The 21,293-nt window shown below is 36.4% G+C and overlaps 1 long non-coding RNA gene across 1 annotated transcript; it reads right to left on the bottom strand.

Annotated features, from left to right (window-relative positions):
* Window positions 1-13,489: 13,489 nt before the first annotated feature.
* LOC139148685 (uncharacterized) lies at window positions 13,490-17,700 on the bottom strand. Its single transcript, XR_011555967.1, has 4 exons — window positions 17,468-17,700; window positions 15,260-15,424; window positions 14,483-14,689; window positions 13,490-13,671 (listed from the first exon to the last, which is right to left on the bottom strand). It is a non-coding gene; the product is annotated as an uncharacterized lncRNA (long non-coding RNA).
* Window positions 17,701-21,293: the final 3,593 nt, after the last annotated feature.

Raw genomic sequence — 21,293 nt, 5'->3', positions numbered from 1 at the left:
TTTGTGCAACTTCAAGCCTGCAAGCCAAAGGACTGTTCATTCATCTGACAGACTGTTACAACTCTGAGACTAGAGCTTTGCCGTCCCAGCTGAGATAAGTAGTCTGTAAACTTTTAAAGCTTGTACTCTATCCCTGACTTAACAATTAGTTTTATTTTCGTAATAAATTTTATTAAAACGGAAACTGCTGAGTTCACTCTTTTGTTCGTTTTCTCTGCACGTAACAAAATTGGGGGCTCGTCCGGGAGACGAACATTTTGAGCCGTTTGACAACATTTTGCCAACCTTTTCAAAACTACTGTATACTGTGAACTCAGCGAAATTCAATCATGGCGGAATTCAAGCCAGACGAATTTATGGATGACCTTGATCAGGACACATTTAATTCCCTCAAAAAAGACAACCTCATCGCACTGGCCGATTTCCTTAAAGTAGAAGTCAAGAGATCTATGCGCAAGAAGGAAATTCAGTTCAATATTGTCAAATATTTAGTCAGTGTAGGCAAATTTGAGGAATCCGTCTTGCATGATTATGAGCCTGAGTCTTCCTTTGAACTTAGAAAATTGGAATCGGAAATACAGGCAGATTTCGAGCTTAAAAAATTGGCATTAGAAAAAGAAAAAGAATTACAAATGAAAGAAAAAGAATTACAAATGGAAAAAGAGAGACAGGCATTAGAAAAAGAAAAAAATACAAATGCAGTTAGAAATGGAAGAAAGACAGAGGGAAAAAGAATTGCAAATGGAAGAAAGACAAAGAGAGAAAGAAAGAGAGGAAAAAGAAAAGGAAAGAGAATTAGCAGAACACCGACTGCAGTTAGAAATGAGACGTTTAGAGCTTGGAAAGTCAGGGAAAATCAGACGGTTTTGAGCATTTCAGGTTAGTTCCCCCTTTCCAGGAAAAGGATGTTGATAAATATTTCCTTCATTTTGAGAAAATTGCTCAGAGTCTGAATTGGCCTAAGGAGTCCTGGTCCATGCTTTTGCAGAGTGCTTTGGTGGGTAAAGCCAGAGAAATTTATATTCAGTTTTCAGTAGAGCAGGCTTCAAATTATGATTCTGTGAAGGAATTAATTCTCAAGGGTTATGAGTTGGTGCCTGAAGCTTACCGTCAGAAATTTAGGGATTGCGAGAAGGTGAAGGATCAAACTTATGTTGAATTCGCTCGGACAAAAGAACAACTGTTCGACCGTTGGTGTTCTTCTGAAAAGGTCAGTCAGAATTATGACAAATTACGACAGCTTGTTTTGATTGAGGAATTTAAAAGGCGCATCCGGAGTGACATCAAGACATTTATCAATGAACAAAAGGCAGATTCATTGGAGGTTGCTGCACGTTTGGCTGATGATTATTCATTGACCCACAAATCTTCATTTCTCAGCAAACCATCCCAGTACTTTTCATACAGAAACAATGCAGGTAAATTTAACTCCTCCTTTTCATCCAAGAATTTCTCAAAGGAGAGTAGGAAATCAAATGACAACAGTTCATAGAGTACCAGTATCACTCCCACATCATCAGATCCCAAGTCTCAATCTCCTTCTGACAAACAGTTCGGTACACTTTCTTGTAATTATTGTAAGAAAGACGGCCATTTAATGTCAGATTGTTTCAAATTGAAAAGAAAACGTGAAGGTCAAAGTGGTCAAAGTGGATCTAAGCCCACCGGCTTTATTTCTTCATCAACTCAATTAGAGTCTAATAATGTGTGCAACACATTTTCTGAGGTTAAACCCCTCTTATCCCCAATTAATGAGGTCAAGGTCAATTCTTCTAAAGATAGCATTATGGGTATTTTTGAACCATTTATTCATGATGGTTTTATATCACTTTCTAGTGATTTTTCTTCCGCTACCCCTGTCAAAATTCTAAGAGATACCGGGGCTTCCCAGTCTCTTTTGTTGGCAGATACCCTGCCGTTTTCTGAAAAGTCATTTTGAGGTTCTTAAGTTCTTATTAAGGGAGTAGATTGCAGTGACTACATTCCTGTTCCTCTCCATAATGTCTATTTGTCTTTGGACTTTGTTTCTTGACCTGTGGCTTTAGGTATTAGGCCTTTTTTGCCTTTTGAAGGGATTCACCTTCTCCTTGGAAACGACCTTGCTGGGGACAAGGTCATTACTAATCCACTTGTGACTGATAAACCTAGTTTAGATCAGGATCCAGAGCCAATTGAACAAGAGATACCTGATTTATTTCCTTCATGTGCTTTTACTCGAGCCATGTCAAAGAAAACTTCTGAGAATCAAAATACTCTCAAAAATAATGTCACAGATGTTGACTTAAATGACACCTTTCTCAGTCAGGTGTTTGACACGGATCATTCCGTTATCCCTCGTGGATTTGAAACTTCCAGTAAAACTTCTGCTGACAAAAGTCAGACATTTTCTAGATCAAATCTCATTGCAGATCAACACAAAGACCCAGATATTTTGTGTTTGTTTGACAGGGTGGATGATGAAGGTAAAGCTTCAGATAGCTGTTTCTTATTATACAAAATCTGGTATTCTCATACGTAAATGGAGACCTCCAGATGTTTTGGTTGATGACGATTGGGCTATAAAACATCAAATTGTAGTTCCAAAGCCCTATCGTGCTGAAATGAAACCCCCTGGGCTGGTCACTTAGGAGTCAGGAAAACTTATCATAAAATTCTCAGTCACTTTTATTGGCCTAATCTCAGGCAGGATGTAGCACATTTCTGTAACACTTGTCACACATGTCAAATGGTAGGAAAGCCAAATCAGACCATTCCAAAGGCCCCTTTACAGCCAATTCCTGCATTTCAAGAACCATTTAGTAGGACACTAATAGACTGTGTTGGGCCCCTACCAAAAACAAGATCAGGAAATGAGTATATGTTGACAATTATGTGTACATCTACTCGGTTCCCAGAAGCCATACCACTGAGAAACATATAAAGACAAAGACTATAGTGAAAGCTTTAGTCAAATTTTTCACTTTATTCGGCCTCCCTAAATGTGTCCAGTCCGATCAAGGCTCCAACTTTATGTCTGCTATTTTTCAACAAGTAATGGATCAGCTAGGCATTAAACAGTATAGGTCATCCGCCTATCATCCAGAAAGTCAGGGTGCTCTTGAGCGATTTCACAACTTTGAAAAACATGATAAGGACCTACTGTTTTGACACAGAGAAGCAGTGGGATGAAGGAATTCATTTTCTGCTCTTTGCTGTTAGAGAGTCAATTCAGGAGTCTCTTGGTTTTAGCCCATTTGAGCTTGTATTTGGACATACAGTCCGTGGCCCACTTTAGCTCGTTAAAGAGAAATTCCTATCAGACGACGATGATTGTCTGAATATTTTACAATATGTGTCAGATTTTCGTACAAAACTCTCCAAAGCATGTGAATTAGCCAGAGAAAATCTTGAGTCATCCCAGCAGTCAATGAACATCAAATATGATAAAAGCACCTCGAAACGGAAGTTTGAACCAGGTCAAAAAGTTCTTGTTCTACTTCCGGTTCCTGGCAAACCACTCCATGCTCGTTACTTTGGGCCATATCTAATTGATAACAAATTGAGTGATTTAAATTACATCATAATAACACCTGGCAGGCAAAAACAAAAACAGCTATGTCACATAAATATGCTTAAGCCATATTTGGATAGGGATAATCCTACTAAAACAAAGCCTGTCAGTGCAGTCAGTTCAAACCATTATGAAGATAGTGATACTGAAACTGACTTGAGTGAAAATACTCTAAATTCAAAGCTGGGCTCGGTCAAGCTTCAGAACTCAGAAATCCTGGAGAAGCTGGAGTCTACAAAGTTGACACACCTCCAGCCAGAACAACAACAACAGGTGAAAGAACTGCTCCACGAATATAAACACCTATTTCAAGATGTTCCGACGAGGACAAACGTCATCTATCACGACGTTGATGTTGGGGACAGTAAGCCTGTAAAACAACATCCATACAGACTGAATCCAACAAAAGCGAAATATCTCCAGGAAGAAGTCAAATACCTGCTGGACAATGACTTTATTGAACCCAGTAAAAGTAACTGGAGTTCGCCGTGCATACTTGTTCCCAAATCAGATCACAGTTATCGTATGTGCACGGACTATAGGAAAGTCAACACTTTAACAAAGACAGACACTTTCCCAATCCCGAGGATTGATGACTGCATCGACCGAGTGGGAAAAGCCAAGTATGGGACGAAATTTGACCTACTGAAGGGATTTTGGCAAGTCCCTCTGACGGATCATGCTCGTGAAATATCCGCCTTTGTTACACCAGACGGATTGTTCCAGTACAAGGTGATGCCATTCGGAATGAAGAACTCTCCGGCAACGTTCAAACGGATGATCAACGACGTCATATCCAGGCTAGACGGATGTGCAGCTTACATTGGCGACGTCGTCCTGTATAGTGACACCTGGGAGGAACACATCAAGCTCATGCGGAAGCTCTTTGAGAGACTGAGCAAAGCAATGTTGACTGTCAACCTTGCCAAATCTGAGTTTGGTTGGGCGAGGGAGACTTACCTCGGACATACTGTAGGACAGGGTGAGGTAAAACCTGTTGATACCAAAATCAGTGCCATTTAAAGTTTTCCCATACCAAACTCCAAACGACAACTGATGCGCTTTCTCGGTATGGCTGGTTACTACAGAAAATTCTGTCCAAATTTCTCCACAATTACTGAGCCTTTGACTAACTTACTTAAAAAGAAAGTAAAGTTTGTTTGGTCAGAGCAATGCCAACAGGCATTTGATACACTTAAAGCCATACTGCCAAGTGCTCCAGTGTTGTCTGCACCAGATTTCACTTTGCCATTCAAATTAGCTGTAGATGCTAGTGATACGGCTGCTGGTGCTGTTTTATTGCAAGAGGATAGTCATGGTATAGATCATCCTGTTTGCTATTTTTCACGCAAATTTAACAAATCCCAGAGAAATTACTCTACAATTGAAAAAGAGTGTTTATCTTTGATATTAGCTTTACAGCATTTTGAAGTTTATGTTACTTCTTCAAATCAGCCAATAGTGGCTTATATTGATCACAACCCTCTTGTTTTTCTGCAGAAATTTAAAGGCAAAAATCAGAGATTGCTAAGATGGAGTTTAATGTTACAGGAGTTTAATCTTGACATTAGACATATCAAAGGCAGAGACAATTTAATTGCAGACTGTCTCTCTCGTATTTAGAGTTTATTGTTGTTCACTTTTAAGAAATTTTACTTTAGAGTAAAAAAATTTGAGTACTTAAATCTTTTTCAAGATTACATTTGCAAAAGAAAGATTTTTCTTTGAAAAATTTTCCTTTTTGAAGAGGGGGTGTGTTATGTCGGTCATTTTCACACACTCATCATGACCTGAGTTCAATTAGTCTAGAACATTCTCAAGGTCACTGCCCTTAATGACCTCACAACCTTGAATTCAATTAGTCATGTTTGGAATGTTCTGGAAATTCAGTTAGCTGTGTAAGAGAGATAATTTTAGAACAGTAATTAGCATGTCAATAAAAGTTCTAGATTGTTCTTATATGCCCTTATGTAAGCACATGGGTATATAAGGGACGTGCACAGCTTCCAGTCAGACTTTTGGGATCGTGTCTCTTGTGTGTTTCTACAAGTGTTTGGAAACTTAAGCAGTAGTCATTCTCAAGACTTTACAAGACCTTCACTGCCAACGCTGGATTTATACTGTGGCCTTTGTGCAACTTCAAGCCTGCAAGCCAAAGGACTGTTCATTCATCTGACAGACTGTTACAACTCTGAGACTAGAGCTTTGCCGTCCCAGCTGAGATAAGTAGTCTGTAAACTTTTAAAGCTTGTACTCTATCCCTGACTTAGCAATTAGTTTTATTTTCGTAATAAATTTTATTTAAACGGAAACTGCTGAGTTCACCCTTTTGTTCGTTTTCTCTGCACGTAACACTTTGGTAAGAGAATGATCGAAAGTTTCATTGAGGAATGTTTGAGCAAAGGTTTTAAGCCTTTCACTTTCGAGGCGCATATTACCCTACCTTAAACTTTGCGCGAAATCCGATATGGCGCCCGCGCAGACATTGCACAGGACTCGATATGCGCCCATAAACAATACATTGGACGTACGTGTTCACATGTTACGATCATGTCTGTTTGTGTGTTTGAGTGACCTGAGAGTATCCTTAATTGCTAACCTTATTAATCCTATAAGTGTGAGTTACACTTGGCTGACTCCCCATGTTGTGATAATTTACTTTATCAATGACCTGATAGCTGTGTGATCTTCATTGAACACAATGATTGGACCTAAGACAAATTGAATGGAGTATGTTTTCACGGTAGGGTGCATCCTGACATTTTTGTTGATCCAAATTCCTTGTCGGTGTTTTGGCGTCCTCAATGAAATATTTGCTAAAGGTGGTCCAGTATGTCAAATATAACCTCAAACGGACATAGTTTACATCCGTGTTTTGATTCAGGAAGTTTTGAATATAAATGATTCATTTAACAGCTGTACTACCGCGACAAGATTCAATACGAAAAATACGCATGACAAACGCTGATCACAATGTTATCGAGATCAAGCATGGAGACATTGCCGACGACATGAATGGCACTGGTCCCTAATCGAGCAAACGAATGCATAATTTTTGATCAAACAGCTTCGCTTGAGCCAATGCCAGGTGTCATCGCCCTTTGAAAGTCTAGAACAATCGTAAATTGACTCTGAAAAGTAAGACAGACACTCGATATTGCTGAAAAATGGTCAGTTCGTGGTACCGTAGAATTTTAAAAGATGAAAGTTTTTTCAGATCAGGCCTAATGCGCAGGATGAAGACAGTTTGTCGTAAAACGGTACCTATCCCATCAATTTGCAACCTTTATATAGACGAAGGATCGTGTACATCGATGTAGTGTTATGATACATGTAAGTTGCTATGTTTTATGAAACGCAAACTTGTTATCACATCGATATATCTCGGTAACATCAGCTCGTAACGCGATTGGAACTAATTTGGGATAATTAGATGAGGAAGTTATGCCGATTTAATCTACAAATGTAATCTCATCTGCTTTTCTTTTTACATTACACACGTGTTTTTACGAGTAATTTGCAGTATTGCAACATTCAGCTAAATTGCACTTTAAACGCTTTATGAGAAATTTGAAATTATGAAAATCCAATTATCCCAAATTATTTCCAATCGCGTTTCATTTGAACTTTGGTCGAAAGACAACGGACGTGCAAGATATTTTAAGGAGCGTTCAGTCATTACGGCTGGGGATGGACCGGCAAAATCCAGGGGGGTCACCTTAAATTTTAAAACTGCAAAGGGAACAGTCATATATTTTTCAAACAGCGCATTGGACGGCAGCTTTTTTTTCATAAGTATCCATCCCGTAAAAAAGCAGTTTCAGTTTTCAAAACAAATTCCGGGGAAAAATGATTCGCTGTATGATTTCCTTCCCTGAGGTCATTTAACTCTGTAAAGGCTTGTCTTTTTGTAAATCCAACTCGCTGAGGATAACAAACAAACGGCCGATAACAACGGCCGATATAGCTTTGCTGTGTTTATGTAGAGAATAACTATTTTTAACACATGTTGATGAAGAAGGTGGAAATCTTTGATAGCTCATTTCAGTGGCCAGAAAAATTGGCTAAAATAGCTGCAAAAATACACAATTGAAGATTTCATCATAATTTGAATATATCACATTGGATCATCCCTAAGAACATGTCAACCAAAGCTATTAGTAGTTTTTTGAGAATGAAATTTTCTGACCAAAAATGGCAAAAAATGCCCCCACAAATAAAAATTGCAGATTTCACCATAATTTCGATATATCATATATTAAAATAATTCCTTGGAACCTGTATACCAAATATCAAAGCTATCGACTTGCAGTTTTTGAGAAACAAATTTCTTGACCAAAAATGGCAAAAATTGCCCCAAAATACTAACTTACAGATTTCATCATAATTTCAAAATATCACATTTAGTTCATATGTAGGAACCTGTATATCGAATTTCAAAGCTATCAGATCAGTACATTTTAAGAAATACATTTTTTGACCAAAAATGGAAAAAAATGCCCAAAAAATACAAAATCGTGGATTTCATCATTATGTCAATAAATATCATTAGGGATGGACCATTAGACCTTGGGAGGGGGGGTGGTCACAATGAAATTGTGAAAATTTTTTTTTTACTATTGTAAATTTCTAAATTTTTTTTTTCCAAATGAGATTAGCTGTGCAAATTTTTTTTTTCAGAGTAAATTTTCAGATTTATAATTTTTTTTTAGTTCGTCACTGTCTGAAGATAAAGAGGGCAAAGATGTGGTGCGAAGCACCACATGCGGCCGCGCAAGCGGTTGGAGCTTTTGGAAAATAGAGATTAAAATGGAGTTATTTGGTGGCACTTGGGGAGTATTTTTGCGGGGGGAGGTCAGGAGGGGGGTTCCCCCTCCTGCCGTTGGAGCTTTTGAAAAACAGAGATTAAAATAGTGTATTTGGTGGCACTTGGGGAGTATTTTTGCAGGGGGAGGTCAGGAGGGGGGTGTCCCCCCCTCGTGCCGTTGGAGCTTTTGAAAAATAAAGATTAAAATGCTGTTATTTGGTGGCACTTGAGGAGCATTTTTTTCAGATTACACATCTTCCTCTGAAACATGGTCTTCTTGCTCCTCAGTAGCTTCCTATAGTTTTGAAAATTGACTATTTTGGTTTCCTGGCTTCCCTTTCTACTGCGAGGTGAAATGCCTACACTCACCCCACCAAACATCATGCATATCTCATGATTTACAATTGATTTTGACAAGCTGAGAAGCTGTTTGCAAAATATAGTGAAATTTGCATATTTGTGTTTTTAGAGCAATTGTTGCCCTTTTTTGATCAAAACATCTATTTCTCTTTAGCAGCATGTCCAAATTGATTGGATGTGTATAGATGTGGTGAAATTTCAATATTTGTCTTTTTATAGGGCAATTTATGCCATTCATGGTCAAAAAATCTGTATTCTCTGAAAGGGCTTGTCCAATTTCTTTGAAATTTGCTACATAAGTCCCTTAAGATTTGTTTAAATCATGTTCTTTTTTGTGGTGGAAAAATTCTTCAGATAATTGTCATTCAGCATTTGCTACACACAAACGATTATTCATGCAGATTTATTCAGTATTTGCTATCGAGAAACTTTCAAAGTTCAACCCTTTTGTGTGTTTTTGTGTTGGGATTTGTTGGATAGATGGCATTCTACGTAGTGTATTGTTGAATGTTAAAAAATGTGTTGCTGTTGTTTTTTTGAGGCTGTTTTTTGAGAAAAAAGAATTGAATATGCCTTTTTAAAAGCAAAATAATACATAATGACTTGATATGTTGTTTCATCATTATTGACGTGTTTCTACTTGTTCACCCATTCTTGCATTCATCATTGCAATAAAATGCTGGGAAAAAATGAACCTGATGTGGCCTGCATCTGTTTACCTTGATCTTAAAAGGCAAATACAACTTTCTGTCTTGACAACCATACCATAGTTTCAATGTTTTACCTAGTGTACCTGCTTGGTTTGTACGCAGGAAACAAGTAGAAAACAGGCTCTATAATTTTATAATTTTCAAGTGAACAGAATACAAAAGTCCTGAAAAGATAAGATAATCACAACTTCCAGTATAAGGGATAAAGTCACTCTAAATGTATAAATTAAAATTAAAAATGTGCCTGGAGGATGTACTAAAAAATACAGAAAGTTGCTTCCTGTCGGTAAAATCTAAAAAAATTCAAGATTTTAAAGACTTTTGCAGATTTTTTTTTACGCATTTGTCTTCTTATTTATTTTTTTTTTATTTTGCAAACTAGTTTGAAGATTTTTTTTCCCTAACTTTCTGCTCTGAAATTTTTTTTTTTCTGTTTTTGACCACCCCCCTCCCAAGATCTAATGGTCCGTCCCTTACGATCATCTGTAGGAACCTGTATACCAAATTTCAAAGCTATCAGATGAGTAGTTTTGGAAATACACATTTTTTGACCAAAAATGGCAAAAATTGCCCCAAAAATACAAAATTACTGATATCATCAGAAACTCAATATAATTTACTAAGTTGATCTATAGAAACCTGTATACCAAGTTTCAAAGCTATCAGACCAGTACTTTTTGAAAAACACATTTTTTGACCAAAATTGCAAAAATTGCCCCAAATATACAAAATTGTAGATTTCGTCATAATTTCAATAAATATCATTTAGTTCATCTAAAGGAGCCTGTATACCAAATTTCAAAGCTATCAGAGGAGTAGTTTTGGAAATACACATATTTTGACCAAAAATGGCAAAAATTTCCCCAAAAATAGAGATTTACAGTTTTCATCAGAAATTCAATATAAATTACTTAGTTCATCTATAGAAAGCTTTATATAAAATTTCAAAGCTATCAGACAATACTTTTAGAGAAATACTTTCTTTGACCAAAAATGGCAAAAATTGCCTTAAAAATGCAAATTTGCATATTTCTGCACAATTTGAACAAATCTGAAATAGATCATCCCTAGGGACCTATGTACCAAATATCAAAGCTATCTGACCGGTAGTTTTGAAGAAGAAGAGCTTTAAATATTTTTTTGCCAAAAACGACAAAAATTGCCTTAAAAATACAAATATGCAAATTTCACCCCGATTTGTGCAAATCTAACTGAGGGCACCCTAAATAAACTGCATATCAAATTTCAAAGCAATCAGACAAGCGGTTTCAGAGAAGAAGATTTTTTTATCACAAACAGCAAAAAATGCCCCCAAAATACAAATATGCACATTTCACCACGATTTGAACAAACTTAAATGAAGTCACCCCAAGTGAACTGCATATAAAATTTCAAAGCAATCGGACTTGCAGTTTCAGAGGAGAAGGCAATTGTTGACGGACGACGACGATGGACGACGATGGACGACGATGGAAAATCAACCTATTTGATAAGCTCCGCGTCGCTGACAGCGGAGCTAAAAAATATTCATAGTTTTTCCATGAATACCATGCATAGTGGATCCATATTTTCGGTAAAATTCCAAAATCAAATTTCGTGAGCATGAACGTGACGTCTATATGCACATTATAGCAGGTTTTACATTAGAAAATAAATAGTTTTGTTATCAAGCTAACTCCAATGTAAAATGGATGAACATTTTCGGTGAAATTCCAAACATCACATTTCTTGTACACGTAAAAGTTGTAAACGCCCTCTTCCAATCAAGTACATTTATATCATTTCACAAACATCTATAAATGCACAGATATTGCTTGTTTTATACTGAAAAAAATATTATTCATAGTTTTCTCATAGACTTTCATGTATAGTGAATCAATGAAATCCCCCCCCCCAAAAAAAAAATTATGAGTACACATGCACCTTTTACCAGCTACTTCAAGCAAAGTACACTTACATGAGTTTACAAACATATTTTGATGTACATCAGATATAGCTTATTTATATGGGAAATGTTTTTACGAGAAAAGTGTAAATAGTCTGTTCAATAGACTCCCACTCCCACTATATCGGCCACGTTTTACCTTGTAATAGTTGTTAGTGAATGCAGCTTTACTCAGGCAATGGGGAGGGGGGTCACGAATTTTTTGTCATCTTAAAAGGATGGTCATTAATATTTTGGTGCAATAGTTAGGGGATTTACTTATTATGATTGATGCAGAGGGAGAATTTGCCGGCCCACCCCGGCCCGATTGAACCGCCTTACCCACTGTGTAAAACCAAACATATTTATCGTCAGCACTCTTCTTTTAGTATGTGTTCGTCTTAAAATGATGTCAGGTATAAATTCATATATTTTTCCATAGATACAACAGAGGCCACATTTACGCATGTTTATTGATCGAAAAAATGTTGAAAGTTGAACAATATGGTGTGAAAATGTTGGTGAAAACACTGCCAGTCCTGTTCCATACATCACATCAGAAAACATATTTCACCTTTTCAACATAGCCTGCACACAAGCATGACTGGCCTGATTTGTCAATTATGGATCCATGGATCAGTGAGTTTTCAAAGCGGTGGTCATTTGAAGGTCAACTGAAGAGTTTACTGCTGTCAACAAAATTCCAATGATGAACTAACGACCTGTTCCTTTCATTCCGGTTCATTCTGAGACACAGCAGTTACAGTTACTGCAAAAATATCTGCAACATTTTGATGATTTATTTTCAGTTTTTACTTCAGTAATGAACTAAGTATTCTCCTGGTATCTCATTAAAAAGTGTATTGAAATACACTTTCGTTTTAGTACATACATACATATACATTTTATATATATATATATATATATATATATATATATATATATATATATATATATAACAAAATGTATACAATGTGCCCTCCCGGTTCCCGGTTATATATATATATATATAATATATATATATATATATATATATATATATATATATTATATATATATATATATATTCATAATATTCTAATATCACCTTTTAAAAATCTTTCTTACGGATTACAGAAGAGAATAACAAAACTTATAACAGAAAGGCACCGTTAGTTCTTAGGGGAGATGGTTACAATTTATTATCTGCCGACTATATATTTCTAAATATTGCAACACGCTGCAGTAAAAACAATAAGATGAAGCTCGGTTAAAAAATGTTGAAGTGTTGAAAACGCATGCCTTGCAAAAATACACCTAACAAACTATCGTACTTTGAAAGAGAAAATACATTGCAAGTCTATGTCTTGAATACCCCGTTGTAACTCACCAGCTCATGGGGTATACATTTCCCAGCTTATTCGATATGCAAGAGCATGCAGTTCATATGGTGATTTTGTAGAGAGACATGGCCATCTCTCTTACAAACTGTTAAATCAAGGTTACACCAGAGCAAGACTTGTCTCTACATTCAAACGCTTTTTTGGCAGTGTATTGCAAGCTGGTAGATAAATACAATATCTCTCTTCGACAAGTGATCGCTGATGGCATCGGTGACATTGGGCCTTAGTTAGTGATCACTACCTATATGACTTACAGATTGATATATGGCGGGTGCCACATGTGGGGCAGGATGCGCTTACTATTTTCGAAACACCTGACATCACTTCTTGATCTTTTGGCCAGAGGTCCATATGTCTTTCTTTCATGAATTTGACTTTGTTTGTGTACTGTCTAGTTACTGTCTGTTCTGTGCTGTTTACAACTATTTTCTTACGAATTCTGACCCAGTGTTATTGGATTATGGATTGGTATGATTGCGATTATTTTAATTCCCTAAAACACTCAAAGTCCACCATGAGCAACCACATCTATGTGCAAGGAGTTACGGAATATAGAGCTTTTATCGCCAAATAACATTCGGAAACCGGGTTATCCTGTGAGCATGGCAACGGTTGATGTCCTTTCTCGGCTATGAGCCTCGATATCTTTTTCATTAGTGCTGAAGCGTGGCATTTCATTTCGTCAGTAAATGCCCTGTAAGGTAATTCTATGTCACCCTTTTGTCGGTGAAAATTACCTTCCGCATTGTTAACCACACACAATTCTCTCTTCTCGTTCATTGTCATGTTCAGAAATTTGACAATCCGCTTCACTTCTCTCAGGGTATCGTCTTTCATGTTTTCGTAGTGAACAACCAGAGTTGGAACTTGCAAACGCAAAAAGTCGGTCACAATGCGCTCATAGTCTACAAACGTCAAGTTCACGAATCGGTGCCAGTCTGCAACATAAGATAAACGTCCTATGTAATAGTATGAGGAGAAATAATGGAAAACTTATGCACCAGTCCTCAAATAGTTGCGTTGTGGTGCAAGCAACAGAGACAGGGATACATCATAGCTAACATTTTGAAAAATGTGACTTTTGCCCAAACTTATTTGTGGTGGTAATGCTGCAAAACTGAATTCTTGCAGAAACACAAACGATGCAAACTATGAATAAGGTACCAATGTCAGCTGTTTTGACCACTGATTAAAATGCCTGCCAGGAACAATAATAGCATTAAGAGTCGCTGCTGAATCCGCTTGAAGTGCTCAAATATGTAACACCATCGAAAACGATAACAAATTTAATTTTAATCTCTCGTATCTTGTAGTTCCACGTATACGTACATGTTTTGGTTTGAAACTTGACTGCGAAAATGTAGGATAAAAAGAACTGTATATAGGTAAGAGAATTAAGCCATGGTATTATGCGAAGGAAACTCTTCCAAAATTACTTATAGACAGATGTTTAACAGACAGAGGTATTATTGAGTGCTTTCATTGCCAAGGTATACATTCAGTCGAGGTTCAGCGACTGGTTTGGTCGGAGGTCCACTTTAAACTTTTGAAGAATATACAATTCTAAATGTTTTATGCGAACGTCGAATATTTGCTTTTTCATCGAAAGATGATCTGATCTACCGATTTACATTGTGCAATTTGAATTATTATTGATTACAGCAAAAGGGGAAGGTTTTAAGTTTCATTAAGGAATGGCAGGCTGCCTCAAACGGGTAACACACGGATAGGTTGGTTTGTAATGTTTACCTTTGGACATATGTGAGTCTTTATTCCACGTAGCCTGGTGCACATGGCCATGGGTAAGTCTCCTATTTCTCTCCGCGATAGCAACGTCTATTGGGTTGCGAAGTATGAGAATTGCTGCTTTACAAACTCTTGCTAGACGTCTGGCGCTATGGACTTTGACCGTTAAAGTGTTGCCATTCATAAAGTTTTCATACTCGCCGAGAAGACCTAAGAAAATCAATATATATATATATATATATATATATATATATATATATATATATATATATATATATAATATATACTGAATATATAATATATACTGAATATGTACTGTATATATATATATACACAAAATGTATGCAATGTGCCCTCATATATATATTAATATATATATATATATATATATATAATATATATATATATATATATATATATATATATAAACATATAAAACTACTTTGTGAACACTTTAAAAGTATATATGAAGTAAAAATTATATATGGATAAATGAAGAGCTTAAAGTTCACTAACTTGTCATGTGAAGAAGGAGCTTTTGTTATGATGGCAGCATTGACAAGGTTTTCGTTTTATTAACAATTGGAGGAAGCGTTTTAAGCATTATCTTTTTTTAAAATCTTTTAAAAATGTAATCTTTATATTGGTTATATACTTATTATAAAGTTATTGTTACAAACGACCGTACAGGTGAAGAATAATTTTGTGGTGATCTTGGCTTTATAATTTTAACACAAGCGAAGGACATACAATAATAACTCACCAAAACAAATAACTTACCTCCCATGTACATTTTCTTATTATTATATACAGAGCCGGTGTAGAATCCAGTTGCTTGTTCAATGAGATGGCGTGTCCAAGTATTTCCCGCACCCGGTGGACTAATTAATGTCACCAATGGAAAAGTTTCGGAGGGAGCAAATTTCACCGAGCAATCATTTGACCCTGAATCGTATTTTACAGAGAGTTTTTCAGTAAATAGATTATGAACGTCTGTAAATAAAAAGTATTTCGGCTGAGCTTGATCATTTTTATGCAACTTGAGTTGTCTGACTAAATTAATTATTTGGTATCAAGCAGCAAAAAGGAGAAAATCCCCTCGACTTTTACATGTGGATTTTTGTTGCAGTATTTAGATGGCATAATGCGAAGAATGAAAAGACCTATGGTCTTTTATTCATATCTGAGCCAGTTTACTGACCTTCAATACGTGAGTTAAGCGTTGCACCATATATTATTCACATACTCAGCCTAAGGTGATTTTGATGTTACAAGAAATAATAAAGAAAGAATCACCATCCTTGACATTAGTAATAATATTAGTTGATGCCATACGTAGAAATCATCTCTGATGATTTGCTTGTATTGACAGAGAAGTAGCCGGCTGATGAAGAACTGTGTATGCTTCGTGTAGGACTATCCAATATAACTTAGCAAATGGTTCGATACTTACATAGGATGTCCGCATTATGAAATATTTAAAACAGAATGCACATATTTCTTTAAGGGAAGGATATGAGGTATATGTCTCCCGTAGCTTTCAGATGTAGATAAACCTTAACCAATTCAAACCGTATAAATGGTGGAAACATTCTATATAATAGTACTCTTTACTATGGACACAGGCACAAGCACAAAATCCACACATTGTTTTAATGACATCTTTATAACATCTGTGATATTTTCAATAAAGACAAGCATTTCCCACCAGAGTCCCTCCGTGTGTTTCTATCAACGGTCTCCTCTCTCTTTACTTAACACGCTGATTGCAACCTCTGGTTCGTTTACCAAACACTGCTGCTTGTCCATTTAATTACATGCCCATTTGCCTACCGTGTTGCCCTATCAAGGAATCAAATCACTCGGTCAACATCACGCGATATGGCGTGAAAATCATTAGTATATCACCAAAAGAATGTGCGGATTAGGTGCTTCTTTCTGTGCTATGGGCATTAGTTGGCAGTGGTGACTGAGTGGACCAGTTGAATTAAACACACTGCAAGTTTTCCGTTTTAGGCCCTGCGTATTTTGGCGTTCAATTCAATTCAATTCAATTCAATTCGATGCAATTCAAAGTCATATAAACCAGTATCTTATGGGTACCTCTTGTGAAATGCACCGAGTGTAATTACCATCTTGAAACCATGAAACAGACAGAGACCCTAGGACAAGACCATGATTCAAAGGAGAACCAATAAACTGTGTTTGTTGGAGTTGTTTCTCACTATTGTTTTGTGAGCTTTGTAATCGATATGTATCGATGGTCAGGCTTCATTACTCACGATCAACAGTCTCCTTCCCTCAGAAGCATGCATAGCAATTCATCTGTCTTGAAAAGCCCTTCTGCGTCAAACAAAAAGCTCATCACTGCATCAATTTCTCTCAGGTTCAATCATATTAGCTCTTATTGTCATTGTTCTATCCGATTACGGTAGGAGACATACAAGCGAGTTTGCAACTGATGCATTATAATTTTGTTGCAGTTTAATTAAAATTTGCATAACATGATTTATTGGTATGCTATTTGTTTATTTATTTGTTTATTAATAGTCACCCTCATTGTTGAGTTGAGTCACCCTTATTGCGAGATCGTCTTTTAAGTTAAAATTTGTAGGAATTGGAATAGATGCCGAATATCAACAACGATTCGACGTGCCAGGGTATACAATATATAAACAAATTACTTCAAGTACAAAGTAATGAAATCTATTACTTAAGTTTCATGCATCCTGCAATCATATATATATATATATATATATATATATATATATATATATATATATATATATATATATATATATATATTAACCACTCTTACGTGGAGATTTAGCCGAGCGGTTCTCTCTGTGGCCTCTCAGTTAGGCGACTGATGCCGTATGTTTTGGGTTCGAATCCAATTGAAAACTAGCCGTATATATATATATATATATGTATATATATATATATATATATATATATATATATATATATTAGATGCCGCATACTTACAGCCAGGACTGTCATTATAAATCTCTTCGAAAGGTCTCTGCAACTTAAGGGAGATGCTCCCCTCAGTTTTCCCTTTGCTCATATTGGCATGATGTTTCTTGGACAGTTGTACCAGAGCTATCGTTAGTATCATGGAAGCCGGTCCAATGATTGCATAGATTCGCCTCACCATTTTCACAAGCAGTTGACACCATCAAACTTACATCTAGCAGATGCCGGTACGCTATGCGTGTGCGGTTGCTGAATGTCTGATATGTCTTCACAAGCCTCTTGATTCTTATTAAAATTTATGTTTTCATAATGCAGAGTATTATGCATGGTTTGTGTTTATTAAGTACTTTGAACATACTTTCAAATTCCGAACAACGCGACTGGAACTAATTTGGGATAATTGAATTTTTATATTTTTCAAATTTCTCAAAAGTGTTAGGTGCCCTATAGGTGAATGTTGCGATATTACAAATTACTCATAAAAACAAGTGCATAACTGAAAAAGAAAAGCAGATGAGGTAACGTTACATTAGCATATGCAGATTAAATCGACATTACTTCATCATCTAATTATCCCAAATTAGCTCCAAACGTCTTAAACAGAAACGAGAAAGAAAAACCAGCAAAGTTTGACATCAAATATTTGCAACATAATGAAATAAATTTGCACTCTTAACAACACAAATAAGAACAGATGTCACTGATTCATTCAAATTGTTAAAGAATAATATATTCAAGAATGTAACACGCGTTCCAAAATCCAATCAAAATCATATTTTCACCATCTGTTACAATATTCAATTGAAAAGTTACCATATAGCTAATATCTCAAACAAATTTTCTTCCTCATTGTTATGGCAACAAATACAAACGCTTACAAAATGATAGACAATTGATAATACTAAACAATAAAATGTTGAAATATTCGAACATTATAATGATGTGCAATCGTCTGGGCAATGTAGGATCTAACTGCCTTGTTGTATAGTCATACTGAACACATTTTTTTTTCATTTTTATTTTTATTTATTTTTTTTGCACAAAATGATACATAAAACACCACAAAATGAACAAAATTGTGCATGGATTACACAGAAAAGTCTGAAGACTAACAAAACAATGAAAAAAAAATTCAAAGTGAGAAATCCGACAACAGAGAGTAAAACAAGCACTTCCAAAAAATAAGTAAAATGGACTAAAACCCTCTGAAAATCACACCAAAGATTAAATGAAATCTCTCCTGACACGATCGACATAAGAATCTTGCAAATGGCGTTTTAACTTTTTTTAAAAATCGTAATTGGAATCAATATTCCTAATACTACGTGGAAGGCAATTCCATAACTGCGAAGCTGAGTACTGAAAACTTGTTTGAAATAATTTTGCTCCTCCTGGGATAAAAACTGAGTTATTGCCAGAACGTGAATTATAATTGTGTACATTCTATCTGGTAATAAATTTTGAAGTTAGGTAGGATGGAGCTTGACCCCTTATTACTTTATGCATGAGATTTAGTTTCAGATACGACACTCTTTGCTCTACACAAAGCCACCCAAGTTTTTCAAAGTGAGCTGGCTCAATATGTTCCCTGGGGCGCATATCTAGAACAAACCTTATTATTTTATTTTGTGTTGTTTGTAGTCTATGTTTACTGACAACCTTCAAACCTTGATACCAGTAGGCACAGGCATAATCAAAAATACAATTAATGAGACTGTTGGGAAGAAGTTTACGTGTTTTCCTGTCCAAAAAGTGACGTTTGAGAAACAAAAACTTAAGACGAAGTTTGCCTTCTGAATTATTTGTGTGGCCATACTCTCTCCTGATATTGTTTGATCCAGATCGGCACCCAAATAATTAACAATATCCTTGGCGATGATATTGGTATCGTTACATACTATTTCCAGCTTAGACTGTTCTTTTAAGAAATGATTCGAGCCCAAAAGAATTGACTCCGTTTTACCAAGATGTAAACTAACCATTTATTAAAACTTTGCAATTCTAAGCTTAGTTCGTTTTGTATTTTACCAATATCCTTGTCAGAGACCATCAGTGCCGAGTCATCAGCATACAAAAGAAGTTTACACTTTACAGCAGAACACATGTCATTAACATATATTGAAAACAGAATCGACCCAGTATCGACCCTTGAGGCACCCCACAATTAATCTGATTAAATGATGACATATGATTATTTACGTTGACCACTTGATGTTTGCCAGTCAGATAAGAACTGAACCAACGAACAGCTTTGTGACTCGGGCCTAACGCTTTAAGCTTATCTAATAAAATCGTATGATCCACGGTATCAAATGCCTTCTGAAGGTCGATAAGCACCATCCCTGTTCGTTTACCCTGGTCAATTTGGTGCTTAATGTGATCAGTGATGTAAATCAAGCATGTATCAGTAGAGTACCCTGGTCGAAATCCTGATTGAAATTCATACAGTAAGTTGTTTTTAATAGGTGCTCTTCTATAGCTGGTCATAAATTATTCTCTCCAGAACTTTAGAAACAATGCTTGTAATCGATACTGGCCGATAATTACCTTCAAAAATTTTGTCATTCTCTTTGTAAACTGGGACAACTTTGGCATTTTTTAAGGTAGCGACTCAGGTTCATTGTCACTTATTTTCAATCCTCATTTTCACAAAGAAGACGTGGTCACACACCCGACATGTGGTACTTTTTTTATCTGCTCGGTCACCGAAGAGTTCAGAAAATTTGTTAGTGTTTTTAAAAACAGTGCGCATACGGCTGTTTTACTCAAAAACACGTGTTTTTTAGTTTTTTTACTCAAAAAAGTGTAAGTACAAATCTCCAATCGGCCTTAGTGATCTGTTTACGGCAATCGACGGCTGGGTATACTGGGCAAAAAACCGTGTCCCGGATTTTTGAATTCGCTTTTGTTTTCGCACATTGCACCTTCAAAGTGTCAACTTGACGTTTTTTGCATAAATTATCGGCCTTTGTTCACGTTTGTCAGGATATCTTCACTTCCAGGCCCTTTATCGGAAATCTGAGACACGGTCTTTCAGATACATTCATTCACTGTCCACAGGTGAAAAATCAGGCTAGTCTGTCCAGGCGCCGCCGACTTATACTTATTTGAATAATGTACGCACTGCCAAAAACGGAACTGAGAAAATCGACGATTTGTGTAAACGACCTATGCGTCACACATTGTGACCAAGAAGTCCGACTCGCGCACTATTTTCTGCGAATTTTCTTACACCAGGACTAAGTTGAAATATTTAGAGTCAGTTTTGGGAATTTTGAATATATTTAGGATTGCAGATCGTGTGAAAATAGAAAGAAATTATACACTGAACTGGCAAATGCTTAGTGCCAGCAGTGGGTGGTATTTACACAACAAACACAGAGGGGTACTTAGCGATTTAATCCATTTTTGGAACGTTTAACTAGTAGATTAACTGTATACTGTTGTCTCAACGGTTACAATCTGGTTACCAGAGTTCACAGTCAAGACGAAGACGTCGAAACTTGCGTAAAAAAGTCTATCCGATCGAGACTTATGTGCTGTCGTCGCGCGATCGCGTCGGGCATTCACTTGTTCTTGACTCAAGTTGTCTACTTCCTGTCTCGCGATCGGCAATTTATGCATGTTCTTTGTGAAAAGTGATTGTCAAGTTCATGTTAGCGCTGACACTGTGCGAACGGGACGACACTTGCTAGTTTTCCTACCTCAAGATGAGACGAACACATGTAACTCTTGACAACATAAAATGTCTGTCGTATTTTCTTAGCTTTTGCACCGCACTGCAAACTTGTCGCCCTTTGTTACGACGGGAGAGATTGACTCGTGTTATATGTGT

The sequence above is a fragment of the Ptychodera flava genome, chromosome 13 (assembly GCF_041260155.1).
Source record: "Ptychodera flava strain L36383 chromosome 13, AS_Pfla_20210202, whole genome shotgun sequence".
Taxonomy (NCBI): domain Eukaryota; kingdom Metazoa; phylum Hemichordata; class Enteropneusta; family Ptychoderidae; genus Ptychodera; species Ptychodera flava.
Note: the sequence above shows the minus strand (reverse complement) of the source record. Positions and strands in the feature narration are given on the sequence as shown.